Source organism: Trematomus bernacchii, unplaced genomic scaffold (assembly GCF_902827165.1).
Source record: "Trematomus bernacchii unplaced genomic scaffold, fTreBer1.1, whole genome shotgun sequence".
NCBI lineage: Eukaryota > Metazoa > Chordata > Actinopteri > Perciformes > Nototheniidae > Trematomus > Trematomus bernacchii.
In genome coordinates this window covers 327818-346450 of record NW_022987839.1, presented here as the reverse complement: position 1 = coordinate 346450, position 18633 = coordinate 327818, and the positions used below count along the sequence as shown (strand labels likewise).

Here is an 18633-nt window from a genome sequence, read left to right as displayed (position 1 = left end):
AAGCAGAGTTAGTGACAGAATCAAACAGAGAGCCACAGGACACAAAATACTCATTAAAACAATTTACATAGTAGCCCTGTCCGATATAGTGCCAGATGCTGTGGTAATGCACATTACGGATTTCACCGGTGGATATCGATTTAATGGTTTTCCAAAATGTTCTAGGATTATTCAGGTTTTTTGTGGTAACTGACGGATAATACTTAGACTTAGCACTTTTGATTTGAGATGTGAAGCTATTTCTTAGCTGCCTAAAACGAAGCCATTCTACCTCTGAGCCTGATTGCCTAGCCTTTGCCCAGGCCTTGTTTCTCTCATGTAGGAGACTAGACAGTTCACGTGGTACCCTTGAGCAAGACACCGGACAACCCCCTTCCCCCCTCACTCCCATTGCTCCCCGGACGCTGTACAATAGCTGCCCACTGCTCCTAGTACTAGACTCCTGGTACTAGGATGGGTTAAAAGCAGAGAACACATTTCACTGTGTGTGCTGTGTGCTCTGCATGTGTGACCATTAAAGAGGGTTTCATCCCTCCCAATTCTTCAGCAGAAAACCAAGGATTGTCTCGTCCCTTCACTCTAAATTTACGCAGGGGTGCATGTCTATCAATAATTTCCATAAAACCAAGATAAGACCATGCAGTTTCAACATCATCACACAGATCGATTTTTCCCCAATCAAAACCAAACAGATCATGTACAAAACCCTGCTCCACAAAATGTTTTGTGTCTCTCTTAATGATAATGCAGGGGCGGCTCTGGCTAAGTGGATAGTGTGCTGGACTTCGAATCAGGGGGTAGCAAGTTCGAGTCCCACTGCAGTCAGCATGTCGTTGTGTCCCTGGGCAAGACACTTAACCCCAAATTGCTCCTGTGGGGATTGTCCACAGTGCTGAATGTATGTAAGTCGCTTTGGATAAAAGCGTCTAACAATGACATGTAATAATAATAATAATGTAATAATGCGAGGTTTACCCTTTTGGACCTTTGTGTGCCTAATTGTGGCTACAACACAGTGGTCACTCACATCATTTGCAAATACTCCCACATATGAGTATTTATAGGGAACATTAGTTAAAATGAGATCAATTAAGGAGGATTTATTAGGGCGAGTAGGACTGTCTACAATCTGAGTAACATTTAATGAAATACAAAGGTTTTTAAAATCCTCTGACACTGTAGTTAACCAGTCCCAGTTTAGATCGCCAAGTAGCACTATTTCCTTGTAGTCAAGTTGAGATAAAAGAATTGCCAACGACAACAGAGACTCCTTGACTGCTGAGGCGGGTCTGTAACAGCCCACCACCATGACCTGTTGACCCTTTGCCACTTCAATATTCAAGGCTAAACATTTGAGTTGCTTGCTAATTGATTTGGAAACCAACGTGGTTACACAAAACTTATTTTGATGACAAACCAACATTTTCTTTCCTGTCAAGGCAGTAAAATGAGAGAATCAATACCACTGTTATGTGTGAAGGGTAGATATCAAACCTAGAGCCAAGAGGCAATTAGCTAAACTTAGCATAAAGAAGAAAATGTAGGTGTATGCTCCCATATTTAGTCTTGGCAGACAGTGGAGACTCCAGGAAGTAAAATCCCGCCGCTATGTGCCAAGATATAAAAAGAATCCCCCTTAAATCCACAAACTGGCATTTCATTTCAGTTAGAAAATATAAGATATAACATTATAGTTTGTGAGCTACAGAGATGCTGAGTTTCAAGTCCTTTTGCGAAACTATATTCCTTAATGAGTGGTATCAATTGTCCCGAATACTAAGTCTTATTTCTTATTTATTTTAGTGTCATGGGTAGATCCTGAAAACAGGATAAACTGCTTTATTTAATTTTGCACAATAAATTGAGGAATGTCATGCTTTTCACATTGTATCAGTGTCAATACACCGTGCAGTTATAATTGATCAGTTATAAAAGGACCATTGATTAAAAAACATTCATCAGACATGATTACAGGCAAGGAACATTAGACATATTTCTAAATACCTCAGTGTCACCGCAACACAGGAATATTCACCCTGCTGTCAACACAAATCCACGTCTCGTCTGTGTTGTCCTGTCTGCATCATTGCTTCCACTTAAAAGAAGCTCTTCTCATTGTTATGCCGATACCACCTCAACACTGTTATATGTTTTCTGAGATACACATAATAATAATAATAATACATTTTATTTGGAGGCGCCTTTCAAAGCAACAAACGACACCTTACAATTCAGAAAATGAAAACGGTAGAAAAGGACATTAACAGGGAACATGTAGGGAAACACAGGACATGTAGCATTACAGTGAGTAGGCTGAACAGGTGGGTTTTCAGGAGGGATTTGACTGTGGTGTGTGTGTCAGACTGTCGGATGTGTTGGGGTAGGTAGTTTCAGAGTCTGGGAGGAGTGCAGCTAAAAGCCCGAGCACCCATGGTGACGAAGCAGACCAGCAGAGGATGAGCAGAGGGAGCGAGAAACCTACATGGTTTCCTGAGAGAAAGAAAAGACTGCTAGCCAACAGGATCTCAGGTGGACAAGTGTATTTTGAATGTCCATGTTTGTACTAGTGTTTTCCTTCTTAAATGTTTTTGAAATATTTTGAGATTTGACGGAGCAGGGTGTACTTGTACTTTTTACTAGTGCTTTTATTAGAGATTTGTCTGTTGTTTGTGTTTGTTTTTAGAGTGTGTCAGGATGGATCCCTTGTCTTTTTCTCTGCAAACAAAATCTACCTACGGGTACAAATAAAGAACCTGAATCTGTCTAACGTAAAAACCTGAGGGTCTGTGGACACACACACACACACACACACACACACACACACACACACACACACACACACACACACACACACACACACACACACACACACACACACACAATATATGTAAATTCAGTGTATTGGCAACGCACCTTAAGTGTCAGAGGTATACTGAAGGTGCCTACAATAACGTTTCCCTCTGCTTTGGAAATCATCTTTCCTGCCTTTATTCTGCTGCCCCCGTGAAATCCAACCCTTACAGTCATCATCTTTTAAACATGAACTTTGTATTTGATTAGTCTTCGGAGATATATTGCCAAGAGGTGGGCGCAGCGTACAGGAGATATAAATTCTTGATATTTTCTCCGTTTTTTATTAAATAATACAAAGAAAGTTGGCAGCAATGTAAAGGCATGACAAGTGGCAGGGAGGGGTCACGTATGGAGTCTTAAGATGTACATAAGCAAGAAACTGCAAATCAATTAATGTGGGAATATCAATAGGAATACATTGACAAATAAATAAGTCAATTCAAAGAAATTCAAAAAATAGGAATATATGAAACCGCAAACGGGCAAATAAAAAAATATAGAAATATAAAGAGATAAAATAATAGACACATTTTCAATTTCAATAATTTGCTATATTTATTATTATTAAAAAAAAAAAGAAATACAATTCCATTTATTTTTCCATTTGCCCATTTTCCCCTATTTCCCTACACCTAAGCACCAAGCTGTCATTCAACCAGGCAACTTATTTATTTTGTATTTATTTTTCCTATTCTTTGAAAATTATATATTTAGAAATGTATTTAAATATAATTATAACTCTATTTTTTATCATTTCTTAATAATGTAATTTTAAAAAATGTTTTCCTTTTTTAACTTTCTGTTCTTGTTCATGTATTTAGTGTCTGCCTTCTTGTTTATGAGACTCCCATGTCTCTATAGTCAGGGGTCATATTAATGTCCTGAGTACACAGCATTCACCAGAAAGTCCCATACTTGCTGTTGTAGATTTATTAACGCAGGATACTGAAGCTCCAGCGATTGCTCACTCACTTTAATTCCTTTGGACAAGACTGTGTTGCCGACACAATGACTTTAAGTGGTTAATGAAAATAAAAGTGACGTTCAATCACAGCGCTGCTTGGCTTCGGGCAGCAGCTACTTAGATCCTGATGAAGATGTCAGCTGGTGATGAAGAGGCAGGGGCACACTCAGCATTCCTGCTCTCTGCTTTTGTGGATAAAATCTGGACATAGATGTATCGATAAGTTTAGGTTCATTTGTTATAATCAGAGCTTGCTGTAATCATAACTGCTTCCCCAGAATATGTGTGTGTAAGAGCTTTAAAGTGAGAGTGCTGTCTGGAAGTCTTAGAGCGCCTCTTTGTGGTTGAAAAGCTCGCTGCAGAACAACATCATATCTTAAGGTAGTTTTTTATTATATTCAGAGCATGTCGATCAGGGGTGTCAAACTCAAATACACAGTGGGCCAGAATAAAAAAATCGGTACTAGTCGAGGGCTGGACTGGTTCAATGTTTATTGCAGAACTTATTGAAATGAACTTATTGCACATATTAAACCTGGAACTAACAAAGCTTAAATTATTGCCTATAGAAACAACATTAAACATTAAATAATCAGTTGCATTCATTTCTTATGGCTCTATCTGCAGATTTTCCGGAGTCATTTCTTATGATTACATTTTTCCACAGGCCAACAGCTTAAAAAAAACAATTCCCCTCAAAGAACAAACCAAACATGCCCTGTTGTCTCAAGAAAAAAAGTGCAGAAGGAAACATCCATTGAAACTCAGTGTGCTGCTCTGTGATGCTAGTTCAAGCCAGATACTTGGCATCTCATCTTGGGTGCAAGTTCATCAATGTTTGGGGTCAGGCTCTGAGCTGAGGAAACCCTCAGGATTGAGTGAAGGTGTGCGTGCAATATACCGGCGGGTCAGATCTAATAGTAATTAGAAATTATCCTGCGGGCCGAAATTAAATCCACCAAGGGCCTGATTTGGCCCCCGGGCCTTGAGTTTGACACATGTGATGTCGATAAAGCTGATTCATAATGAGATACATTCTTCGAAGAATAGGTGGTAAAGTTGAGGAATTAAAAAATAAATGTTTGTTTTCTCTTTAACCCAGATAAGACCTTTACTGTCTCTCGAGGGGAAATGTGATTGATAGATGACAAACACACAACACAAAAGGAAGAGGATTTCAAATATTTGCAGCAAGCAATCAAATTTGAAAATGATTTATAAATACAAACAATCTCTTTTTGGAAAAGTTTCATGTAAAAAATCAACCTGTCAAAATTTGCATCTGAAAATCTCTTTCCTTTTTTGACTTGTGTTTGTTAAAATATATGCTATAAAAAACACAACATAAGGATGTAAAATCAACCCTGAAATTGAGTATGATACATTTCAATTGAGTTGATGAATTGATTATACGATCCACTGCAAAATACTAGCCAAATATTTTGTTTATCAGCGAATCGTCAATTAATTTTCTGTTCAATTTTTAGAAAATTATGTTTGTAGCCTCTCAAATATGGAATTCTCCCACTCTACTGTATATAACAGATACAGAACAGAGCGGAGCATATTCAACCTAAAAATCAAGACATTCAAAGACATCAGCATGGATTTTAAGAAACTGGAATGGACATTTTTCCCATAAACCAATCAATATATCCAGACAATATTTACCAGATCAATTGACAATAAAAAATAATCTGTTTTTGCTGCCTTTAAACGTCCCCCATTTGTTTAAAAGTATGACTTGGTGCTTGTGTACCATGCAGTAGGCTTTACTTTGTATGCATTCATGACGTTTCCATCTGCTTGAACACTAGATGGTGCTGAGAGAATATCATTGAGTGCGACGCCACAAAAACTGGGACATCTTATTCCTTTCCTCGGCATGAATGAGTCATTTTTCATCCTCAGTAGTCAAACACATGCATATCAGCTCTGCATAATATTCATTTTAACATGTATAAGGGATTTTATGCAGATCGAAGCAGCATATTTTAGTGATCATCTCCACTGTTTCCATAGTAGTGTGAATCAAAGTGTTTAAAATATCCCTGCTGCCTCTGATGTGTTTCAAATTATCTTGAATAAACCCCCAGAAACAAAGAGCATGTTTTAGTCCCCACATTAAATAATCAAAGATGTATTTTCAATATTTCTACGATAGATGTCAAAGACAGTTGAGGATTTGTTGTTTGATTGCATTGACTGTCCTTGAATCCGTTGCCTCCATCTTTCATGAGCTTTTACTTTCTTGTCAGTTCTAAGTGAGAACAAAGAAGCTGGGGGACCATTAAGATGTCAGGCTGTGTGCGAGACAGCTGCAAACCCCATGTCAGTGTAATTACATATTACAATTACAAGGCTTTGTCTACAGCGAAGCCCAAATGCTGCAACAGCTGGGGAATCAGTATGCACCCCCCCCCCCCCCCCCACTCTGCTTTTTCATCTTTGTCTCCACAGCCCATCCACTTTAAATTACATTTAGAAGGATGATGGGAGACAATGGCATACAATGGATGAAAGCTAACTATTTGACTATAGTGAAGCCAAACTGTGTTCGTCTGTATGCTAAGAAAGGCAGAATAATGTGTTTTCTAAGACAAACGTTGAATTTCAAACAGGAGACTTATGATTGTCTTTTGTTGTTATTTCGCTGCAAACGTGTTTTGAATTGTGTGACCTCTTGGGTCAAGGTTAGCGTTATGTGAATCATAAAGCAGGACGTGCTTTAGTTTATTATTTGATACGCAGAATTTGCCATCTTTCTTACTTTTTCGCTTCTGAGCATTTCTCACTTGAATTGTATTTTCAGTAAGGACATTTTAGCACGATCAGTTCCTTCTTTTACTCTGTTTAGGTAGGCTTTTTAGTTCAAATATCCTGCCGATATAGCTGTGTTGCACTGAGAGAGGCTTTGTTCCATACTGTATAAACATACAGTTAAATATTTCAACAAGGAAACTACTTGTAAACATTATGAATAGGAAAAATAAATGTACTGTATACACTTCTCTGTCACTTGTAATACAACTGACCAAACATATGGATTAAACAGATTCAGGATTAAAACAATATACAGACTTAGCATGTGATCATGCATGTATGTATTATTCATAACTAAGTATGCATTGACATATGTGCAGCTACTCAAAGGTACGTATGCAAGTGGACATGCACATGTATGTGACCAGAGGAGCCAATAAAAGCTAATTTGATGTTTACATCCTTGTTGTTGCACTAACATCTTCATATTAACATTGGGTCAAATTACCCATACAAACCAATTATCCCTCGGGACTCCAAAAAGAGCGCCTTTTAGCTAAATTGAATAAAAGTAAATTGAGCGAAAAATTGCAAACTATTCTGATGTTTAAGTAGCCACATTTTTATTGCAAAAATACTGTTTTCAGCTTTTCAACTATGGAGATTTCCTGCTTTTCTCGGTTTTATAGCCAATGGACTGGGAACAATTTCATACATCAACTTTTACTTTGAGAAACTGAAATATTATATGACCAATGGATTAATCCAAAAACTATTATCGTTAGATGCAGACATAAACAATTGTTCAAACAAGCAATGGCAAAGTTTTGCTCGGTGCTTCACTTCAATTGATTTCTTACGGTAACATACATCTGGCAATTTTTGGGAGAGTTAGACTTTTTTTAAATCACATAACCTCCAAGTATCATCTCCAAAACCATCATTATTAAACTAATTATAATTTCCCCACTACCTAATCTTTGTGACACAGAAACAAACTCGGGATTATTAGTTGAACTCCTGCATTTGGAGCAGAGAGGAGTATTTTGAGGCGCGAGTTCCCCCCGGGATAGTTTGACAGATGGTACGGTCTGCAGCGGCTCTGCTGTGGGTCTGCAGCTGGAGGAGCTCACCGGCAGTCCGGCTGTTTTTAGGCAGAGAAAAGGAAGCAAAAGTCGGATAGACGACAGCAGAGTCATCGCTCTTGTTTCCCACTTTGACATGACCATGTACAAAGGCAGGCGTCGCAACCAGAGATGTGAGTATGAGGCTCATGAAGAAGGAGTTAGTGAAGTGTCGTTGAAGTTAATGATGATAGTTTGGACATTTCCGCGGTGTGGTTTTATTAATTCAGGTGTTTCTTTTGATCAGTATCACTAACTTTCCATTGACATTGTTTGACTACCAATGTCTCTTCTTTAAGCCCTAAGAGTAGTGGTGAAGTACACATTTGAGATACTTTACTAGATTATTTCCAATTTATTCAAGGCTCCTTTACACGTCACTTCTACTCCAGTACATGCATATTGTTATTTTATCTCCTCTACATTTAACAGACACAGACTACGAGATAGATTTATACATGAAACATGATACATTAAAGAAATGTGCATTGTTTAAGATTATTTTGTTGTTGAAATGATATGGCACCATTACATTGCTGGTTGGACAGTGATTGACATTTTGAACCAAGTCCTTTTCTCACTTTCGATAGCCTACTACAATCTGCTGCTAATATTATTACGTTTTTAAATTGTGGAATTAGTTACTTTATAAATAATGTGGTCCCTATTCCACCAGTGCCAAAGAGTGATGATTTATTGATGAACTTGCTTGTAAATATGAATTGTTAAAGTGCATGTAGGCTACTTTGTGCAGTCTACTTTGCATTGGAGTGGTTTTCTTTATTGAAATCTGTATTCACTGCATTGTGCCTCTTTCTGTTGCTCTGCATGTGTCAGCATTTGCATGTAAATGTAACATTCCCAGGAAGGAAAATTAATCCTTTTATCTTAAAATGCATCGTAAAAGAACTGGATTAGCTTTCATCATGCATGGAATTAAAGCATACTAATGACTTGATAATGATTCACATGATAGGCTAATGTGGAAATCATTTAGCAATTTAGACCATAATCCTTTTATCATGTTTATTTTTTTCTGCTTTTCACATGAATTGTGTGAAACCAATTATGTTCAGCGACTTGATCATAGGCAGGAGATTGCTGCATAAATAGTTTTTAATTTATTTGTTTCTGTTTAGTGACTGCGTTCTAAATAAGGATAGTGGTGTTGATGTGATGTTCAGTGTCAGTGCAGAAGTGCCTTTGAGCTACTGCAGCTGTGTTCAGTGTTTGTTTCACATAACAGCTCCAGGTATGGCGTGCACCTGTGCACATAAGAGGCTGATGGAGATATTTTCTGCACTGTAAGCATATCTGTGGGTAAATGAATATTTTATAATATTAATGAATCTCGTATATGTTTACTGATTCATGGTCAGAATGAATTATGCATACAGTCATTTTAGTCCTCATTAATGTTTATTAAAATATGTAAATTAAGTACTGCTACTAATACTCTTTTTCTTCTGAATAGGCTTTTTCAAAGCAGACATTATGTCTGCACACAGACATGTTTCCTTCGTCACAAAATAAAATAAAACACAGGTGTTACTAATAAGGTCAATCATGTTTTATCTTATGTGGGTCCCTGTAAGCCATTAAAAGGTGTGTTTCCATTCACCTGTTTTAATCCTTTTGCAATATCGCAGAGAATTAAACATTTTCCTCCATTCAGTTTTCCACATTGTTGTCTTTTACCGTTCAAGGCAAGTAGTTCTAGTTTCAGACGCAAAGTGGCTATGGTTTGATGGAAAGGATTAGAAAAAGATGTCAGGCAGGGATGTAACAGTGAAGTGGGAAGTTTGTGAGAATGCACCTGAACCCTACTTGCTTGAGATCCAACTAGTTATTTTAATAACGTCATGTTGTTGCACCCTCTTTTTCTGCATTGAATATTTTTTTCCAACTGAAGAATATTTGCCACCTACTGCTTATCTCGTTGAACCACCAAACAATAGTCACATAAAGGTAGTGGTTGGAAAAGCATTTTTAGCATTTACTCAGAGGCCTACACATTTAAATAGCTTAACAGCCTGAATTCGGACATCATTTTTTGTATTATTTACACCCATATACATGAAAAAGTCTTATGTATATTTCCCTGATCAATAATTAATAATTCGGTAATAAAAATGAGGAAACAGTGAAACCATTCATTAAAATGTCCCTTGTGCTCAAGGTTGTTTTGTCGTTCCACAATCAACTTTAATAATCACACAATACAAAGATCTGAATCATAACTTCACCGTGGAGCAAAAATCTTTGAATGTCTGATGTATGTCCTGAAAAAATTAAGTTAAACTAGTGACAACATTTTGATGGCTTGTTATCCCATTGGACAAAACACTGATACGCAACATTTTAATATTCTTTTTCCCAATAATATAAAAAGCCAAGATAATATGAGCATCTAAAAAAACATTTTGGGAACATTAGTTTTTGTTCCAATAATCACAAGATCTCAAATCTATTTTGTGGGGTGCATGACATTGCAGACTAAAATGATCAATCAAAATCTCCAAATGTTGCGTATACATTTTTTCTTGGTCAATCTAGAAGATTAATCACCTCAATCATTGTATTAAGCTGAAGCCTAATCACATATGCCGCTCAAGATTTCAACAGTCAACTCCTGCAGTGGGAGGCCAAGTTTTCAGAGCGGATGAACAGGAAGCTTCTAGCAGCTGTCGGGGTATTTTCCAGCTGCTCGCACAGATTCATGAGCGTGTGGTGAGGGGGAAGTGATGGACCAGCTCTGGGGTTTAGAATATGTTTCAAAGTGTTGCACTTAAGAGCCACACTGTTACATCATAAGAAAATAAAGCCAAAATGAAAAAGGAGGAAAAGTGCATTAACAGCTCAGGAAAGATGAAAGACTAAATTATGTTTACCTCAGGCTACAGCATAATGTTCATTATGAGTTATTGTAAAAGTCTGCAAAAACACTTTACCTCCTGTACTGCTGGTCTGACTAGCATTCACCAACTTTGATATGTTTTCCCATTTAGTACACTGTAAATCTAGCAACCCCACATCACTCTCTCTTCAATGGACCTCAGAAGCGTCTAAAGGAAATAATGTTATTAGATCCACTGAGCTCAAGGGCATGCTGCCAAATCTTTCCACTGCCAAGTAACCATTTTCCTTAAGAGGGCGAAAGAGCAAAGTACAAGAAATTCATTTAGGAAGGACAGCAATTAATCCATGTGTCGCCTTCCAACCATAACAAAACCTGTAAAAGCCTGGAGGTCCTCGTCCTGATTGGAATCAGTTTGGACGTAATACACTGTACATCAGAGCATGTAGCTCACAGAGTTGACAGAGTCATTCAAATAGGCGTCAATTATGTCCGGGAGGTAATAGTGGTCGCTATGGCAACAGATGGTTCAACTGACACCACGCTGCCAGTGACAGTTTAAGTTTTAGAGTTTTAACTTTTGTTTAAAGGGGCCCTCTTATGCTTAATTTCCGGGTTTCATATTTGCATTTTGAGCCTTTACGGCCCCTACACACGGCGGCGTGCGTTGAAGCTTTCCGGCGGGCATGTCTGACGCTCGACCAACAACCAATCACATGAATCTCCCGCCCCAGACACACAAGCAGCGGTTTGATTGGCTAGAGCTTGTACTGGCATATGATTCGATTGGCTGACGCTTCCGTCGAAGCTTCAAAAGTAGAACATTGCTCTACTTTTGAAGCGAGCAACGCGGTTCGGCGAAGCGTGACGTCACCCCATTCAAAGTGAATGGGCAGAAGCGTTGAAGCTTCAACGCACGCCGCCGTGTGTAGGGGCCGTTACTGTGACATGTCTACATGCTTTAATGTTCAAAAAGCTATTTTTCTCATACTGCCTGTGCTGCAGCACCTCTTTTCACCCTCTGTCTGAAACCAGAGCCCAGTCTGCTCTGATTGGTTAGCTGGCTGGCTCTGTTGTGATTGGTCAACCACTTAGAGATGTCCCACCTCTTAGCCTATCACATACAATATGTTGGAGCGCTAGCCAATGGAAGTGTGAGTGTTACATAGTGATAGTTACAGAAGTAAACAAAGGAGTCCAATAAAAAAAAAAAACACAGCAATTACATTCTGACCAGTTAGAAAAACATTTCAAGATCATGTGAGCAAAAGGTCATTATGTCCACATACACTAATGCTTATACGTGTGACGTGTGTGTATACCCACTCACAGTGTGCGCTTCCCCACCCTGTCACTCATCCTGCCCTGCTTGAAGAAACACACTCTCAGGTGTAATAAAAAAGCCAAAGCTGCCTGTGCCCTTGAGCTGCGATCAGAGATTAGTCAAGTCCTTCCTGTCAGATTTACAGGGCGCGAGAACACAGCGTAGATTGAATCTGCGACCCCTGTCACGCAGGATGTCTCCGAGTCGCACATTTGTATTCACACAGGTTCCTGGATAATCTCTTAATCAAATACTGCTCACCTGCTCCCAGGATAAATGTTACAGCAGAGATGGAGTTTGTTCTGAGCCAGGAGTGATGCTCTGCCTGCCAAAAAATGTGTTAAGGCATTAGAGAAGGGAGGAAATGCATGCTCTCATTAGTTTACTCAGGTTATGTAACCATGTTGCATACCCCCTCTGCCGTTATTTTCCAGAGAGCGTTATTTTAAATGGATAGTGGATGAGGGCAACAACAAATGTCATCCTACGGTAGATACCTAATAAATCAATATCAGTTGAAGTGTACTTTATATTAAGAATACTTCCACCACTTTACCTTGCAGTCGGATGCTCAATGGAAACTGAAGCCATTGTATTTTTCTATGCTCCTTTCAAAGGGGCCCTGTTATGCTTTTTTGGGGTTTTATTTTTCTGTAGTCTTTTTATATAGGTTTGTGTGCATGTAAATGGTCTGCAAAGGCTAAAATCCCTCCAGAGGGAGTTTCTCTCCCACACACTCCCCACCTGCCTGAAATGCCTCCACTATACTTGTTTGTTTACTTCTGTGACATGATTACATAGTGATGTCATTATGTCATGTTGGATGAAAACAGTAATTTTACCTCTCTAAACACAGAAGTTGCTGGTCTACTTCTGCCTCGATAGTTATTTATCTTGTGTTATTGTGTGACTTTGCTGTAACAAACTAACCGATTAAGGCAGGAGTAGACCAGCAACTTCTATGTTCAGTACGGTAATACTACAGATGTTCTCCATAAACTCTGATAAAGATAGCATATATTGATATAATATATATATATATATATATTTTTAAATGCCTTTGTGATGTGCTGCAACTCATTTTCCCCTCGGGGACAAATAAACGAATACTACTATACTACTACTATAACAGCCTTAGTTTTTAAGGTGGCCAAAATACGTATTGCTGCTGCCCTAGGGCTATAAATCCCATCTGTTTCTCCAAAATGGGGGCTTGCCGAACGCCACATATTGTAGGAGGATACACGCTGACTATGAATGAGAACTTCATACATCACCGCTTCAAAACATCCCAGCTATCACTATCCTCACAGTTAAAAGTTGCTTTGTAAAGTCTCTTCAAATGTTTGGTTGCCCATCAGAATAATGCCAGTCAAGAAGAAAATTGCTCATAATATATAATTCAGTGCAGCGCTTGTCTAAATGAAAGCAGCACAAAGGCTATACCGTTATTTAACTATGTTTTCTTTTCAAACTATAAGCCCAGTGCACTCATCACTTTTCGTCAGTGTGTGTGTCTACGCTGTTGGGGCGATAATGACTCGACGCCTCCAGAGAGCTCAAGGGCACGCTGAGCTGAAGGGTCTATATCTAACTAAAATAGACACTCGCAGGTAATTTAACGGAGCGTCATTAATATGAATGAACCCAAACTGAGTCAGAGGAGCCCTGAGGTGCTGTTGATGATTGTATTCTTGAGGGATCCGCTGTGGATTAATAAAACTGTTACTGAACTCAGACACTTCTTTGCAGTAGAAGAGGTTTAATTAAAATGAGGTCTAATGCTTTCATCTTTTCCACAGATGAGGGGAAGCGGAGGGGAAGCGGAGTGAAAACACCTCTTTCACCTCAGAATGTGACTTACAAACTAGAATGGCAAGATGAAACCTCTGAATTAGTTAAAATAAGATTTCACAGTGCATGTAAATACTGTATTTTTATATCATATTTTTCTGCTATTATAACGTAAAATAGGAAGCACAATCTGTATTGTGAATCTAATTTTAGGGCTTTGTTTATTGTCAAAGGAGCTACTTTGCACCAATTAGTTAATTTATTTATAATTTGTTCATTGTCTTTGATGTAATTATGTTTTAAATGCTTTTCATCATATTTTCTGTTAGTTTGAAGTACTTTGTAATCCTCCTGTTTTAACTTAAAATTACAATAGGTATCATCCTTAATGCTGAAATTATCAATTTTTTAACATTAACCATTGATCAGATATCTTGGTGTGATGCACAAGAGGTTGAACTAACAGATAATAATCCCTAAAGTACCACAGTTATCAACCAGCTGAACAGAGTGGAAGAAAGGAAATTAAACACCGGACCTAAATTTGTCAGGCAATCTTAAACATGAGTTTAACATGTCTGCTCAATGCAAATAGGCAACTGTCTTGCAATGTTTATAAGTTGATGCCATGTCTACCATTGCCAATTCTTTCGTACTGCGTTTGGTCTGATTGTTTTCATCAGAAGCCATTTACAGTAATGCATTTGCATCTGTGGATTACGTCTGTCTATAGCAGAGTTAAAGGCAGAGGAGAGCTTGTTGTTGTGTTTTAATTTTTTGTCATATTTTTTATTAAATCAGTGTGACGCACTGATTCCCTTCTGCCCACAGCTGCTTAAAAAAGACTCAGGAGCAGCCATGTTTCCCCCAGTGACCCATACAAATGTACTTTAACACAGAACTGTGCATTGGATCTTGGAAAATACTGAATGTACTCTTCCAATATCAGAGTAGCACATGATAACAACGGCCCCTACGTAGCTGTGTACATGACAGGATGTATGATTACCTAGAGGAGCATCAGGACTGTTTTAGGCACATGATAGCTATGTGATTAACATGATGATTCAGCCTCTATGGAGATAGATATGACAAGCATGATCATTTCTGACGTGTAGCTAATCTAAACTAAACATTGTATACTGCTTTGAACCGGTATTCCTCCATCTTGTGACTGTGTAACACCCTCTCTTGTTTATAAGCAGCTAAATGAAATGTAATGTAATAATCATGTGAAGAACACTGTTCTGGGAACGAGTTGTCCCAAATGCTCTGTATGTGATGACTACTTCCATTCTTGCAAGGATAATAATTATTATCCTGATTATTGAAACTCAAGCCGATGACGAGTGATATTTTCCTAACGGATCTGTAACAACAAATGCACTTGACATGATGACCAGTAACCACAGGGGTCCCTTAAAAATCATGCCTCAATGATTATAACTTGAATTTGTTCTTTTTTAATTTAGCTTTTAATTATACCACACAATATGTGTAGAACAGTGCTAAATCCTTAGCACTGGCTATTTTAATACTGCATTATTATATTCCGCCTTATTCACATACAGTATAGTAAACACACTCTGAGTATCAGCCCCAATAACAATGTTTTATTTAAGCCACCTTCACAATATTTTCAAAAAGCAGTACTTTTTACAGAAAAGCCTCTCATGAGTTGAGAGGATGACCAGAGGGCTTCAGTTTCTGTCTCTGACCTTTTATTTGTTATTCTACTGCAGTGAGCACACTCATAATGGCGACAGCATAAAGCATCAAACTAACTTTTCATATTCCCCCTCAATGTGATTCTGCATACAGTTTACAGTATCAATCAAATACTAACTGGCTATTGCTTAGCAACACAGTCTCTATCTCTTCCCTCTCAAGCCTCAACCTTTTTATGGATACACGTACAAACAAGCCACGCACACACACTTGTTCTATCTTTTGTATATGATTAATAAAACGACTCTTATTAATCAGGCGCTGACTGCGGGCGTGTGGAGGGGGGATGGTGTTCGTTTAAGAGTGCTTTTTAGTGCTTCGCTCTCTCATAATGACCCCAGCAGGGGACCAGAGAGCACACTTTACAATGAGAACCATTCCTCACGTCTTCATGTAGCCCTAATGATAATGATACAGCCGTCCCCGTGTACCTGAGAGCCACCGATACATCCCGGATCCATTAGTCCATTAGTGAGAGTGAGGAGGGAATAAAGAGAAAGAAAGAGGGAGTGGGAAGTATGGACGCCAAACATAGCACCATAGTTAATCTGCAGACAATGTATTGAAAGCTCCAAGTGCTGCTGGTGTGTGTGTGTGTGTGTGTGTGTGTGTGTGTGTGTGTGTGTGTGTGTGTGTGTGTGTGTGTGTGTGTGTGTGTGTGTGTGTGTGTGTGTGTGTGTGTGTGTGTGTGTGTGTGTGTGTGTGTGTGTGTGTGTGTGTGTGTGTGTGTGTGTGTGTGTGTGTGTGTGTGTGTGTGTGTGTGGTGTGTGTGTGTGTGTGTGTGTGTGTGTGTGTGTGTGTGTGTGTGTGTGTGTGTGTGTGTGTGTGTGTGTGTGTGTGAAATAGAGGTCTTATATACTCTTGTCTTGATGTATCTTGCATTATTGAATTCATCCAGCCCGGGATATTGTAATCTTCTCCCCCCGTGGTTTGACTCCAGCTCCTGTCATGACAATTGCTGGTGCATGATCCCAGAGGCAGTAGATCCAGAGCTGATGTTTTATCTGAGCAACTTTTTTTAACCTGTCCAGGGTGACTCATCCGTCAGACGGTGATCTCTTGTCGGTGGGAGCCTCTGTTCGTACGTGGGAAGGCGATGTTTGATATTTGTTTGTGTTTTTTTGTGTATGACCTTGAGCAGCACTCAAGGCTGATTAAGCAGACGCAGAGACATCAAGCTGACAGACTAAACGAAGTGATACCAGCCTGCTTTAGCGCAGTAGAGCTCTTGGCAGCTAGAAGGGGCTGTCAATCCAAACAAGAGAGTGGATGAGTCATAGTAGTCTGCTAATACATTTGAAGGGGATTTTATTGTCTTTTTGCACAATCAATGTCTCAGTTCTCTCAAGGCCCCTGAAAACTTTTTAAAAAAAGTTTACAGCCTCTTTGATGGTATTTATCTATGTCTCTGTGTAAGCTACAGTGGACTGAAGTTAAATCACTAAATGAATCAATGCGTTCTACCTAAACGTGCCTGGATAGTCTCATCACACGGAGCCAGACAGGAGCTCAGGGAGCACACACCTCTGATAACAAATAGTTTCATTAAAGCTAATCTATAGACTTGTTATTAGGCGATAAATTACGTTTTGACAGAATCAAAAACTATTACAACAAATAACTTCTTCCATTTGACAAGCTGTAACCAGATAATATTAAGATTTTAACTGATTATATTTTATATTTATATATGAATCTGCTTCAGCCAAAGCTATTTGTGAATATTTGTCCAACTTTCAGTTTTATACATGTAAATCTGGTTTGGAACATTTATAGATTTGTCTAAAAAGTTGCCATAATCAAACTTTATTACTACAGTTATATCAGACATGTATACTTTGATCAACATCTGAGTAAATCAAACTTTATTGATTAATTACACATTTGAGAAAAGATTATAAAAAGTTTCGACATAAAAAAAGGAAATTATGGTTGGTTTCTTGTTTCATTACAATGGATTATTTTAAAGAAACTTAAAGTGATGTAAGGAGTGTCTTTTTTTTCCTATGATTTCCAAATAAATGATTGGCCTTTATTCATTATTATCACATCAGACGTAATCAAATCTCGGACATGCTTAATCTAAATGACATGTATCATGTATGTAAATTCAGATTTGACTTAGAGAAAGAGCAGCTTGGTGCCTTACTTGCCTCCAACTTTCTGTTCTGTCTCAAGCACCAGTACGTACTCTTTTACTTCACACAGTGTCTTTCAACTCTTTCAAAAGCTCTGTGTAATAGTGTCTTTGCATTTGTTCAACTTAAAGGGGACCTATCATGCAAAATGCACTTTTGTACGTCTTTTATACATGAATATGTGTCCCCGGTGTTCCAGGGAACTCACCAAGTGTCAGAAAACACAACCCTCTCTATTTTCCTCCATACCCAAATCTCTAAAAAAGGGGCTGCAACGGATCTGATAAAAACTGATCCAGATTTGAACACTGTCCTGACGTCAGGACGGTGGCGCTACGGCTATTGGGCCAACTCCACCAATCAGGAGGAGACAGCCACGGCCATTGCCGTTCGAAAGCGCTGGAGACGCTGTAGTACATATGTCAGGCCTGTAGGTGGTGCTGTTCTCACTGAATCAGCCCTTGCAAAAACAGAGCTAAAAAATGTCAAATTGAGCAAAATGAGGCATGGCTAAAATGCATGATCTGTTTGGTATTTTGAAAAAAAAAAAGTATAAATATGCCTTATATAGGTATGGTCCTACACTATATTATTCAAATATAGCATGATAGGTCCACTTTAAAGGTGGGGTAGGTAATTCACTTCAGACACACTTTTTGTTATATTCCATGGAATGCTCTTAACATCCCGATAGCAATGAATACATTAAATGCTTTGACAATAAATACATAACAAAATGTCATCTGTGGAAGCCGTAGTACTGTAAAAAGCACGACCAATCATCTGAGCCGGCCCGGCTAAAATAACTGGATGGCCTACCTGCCTGTCAGCCTTCCATCTGTGCACAAACTTATCTCGTGCCCTCATTGGTCATGTTCGTGTGTGTTGGAGGAGGGGCTCTGTAAGGAAGGGGAAGATTTTTTTCGGTTGTGTATTTTCAAATTGTAGCGCACTCGAGCTGGTTTCTCCATTCTTACCTACCCTTCAAGGGACCAGACTGAACTACATTAAAACTCTATTAACAAAGTACATATTGAAAAAAAAACAGATACTTCAAGCATAAATGTCAAGGCAGTTCAGACTCTACA

The 18633-nt window shown here is 38.6% G+C and overlaps 1 protein-coding gene across 1 annotated transcript in view; it reads left to right on the top strand.

Annotated features, from left to right (window-relative positions):
* The window catches only part of LOC117500157 (RNA-binding Raly-like protein), a 45535-nt gene that overhangs the window by 19039 nt on the left and 7863 nt on the right, over window positions 1–18633 (top strand). The window lies entirely within an intron of this gene.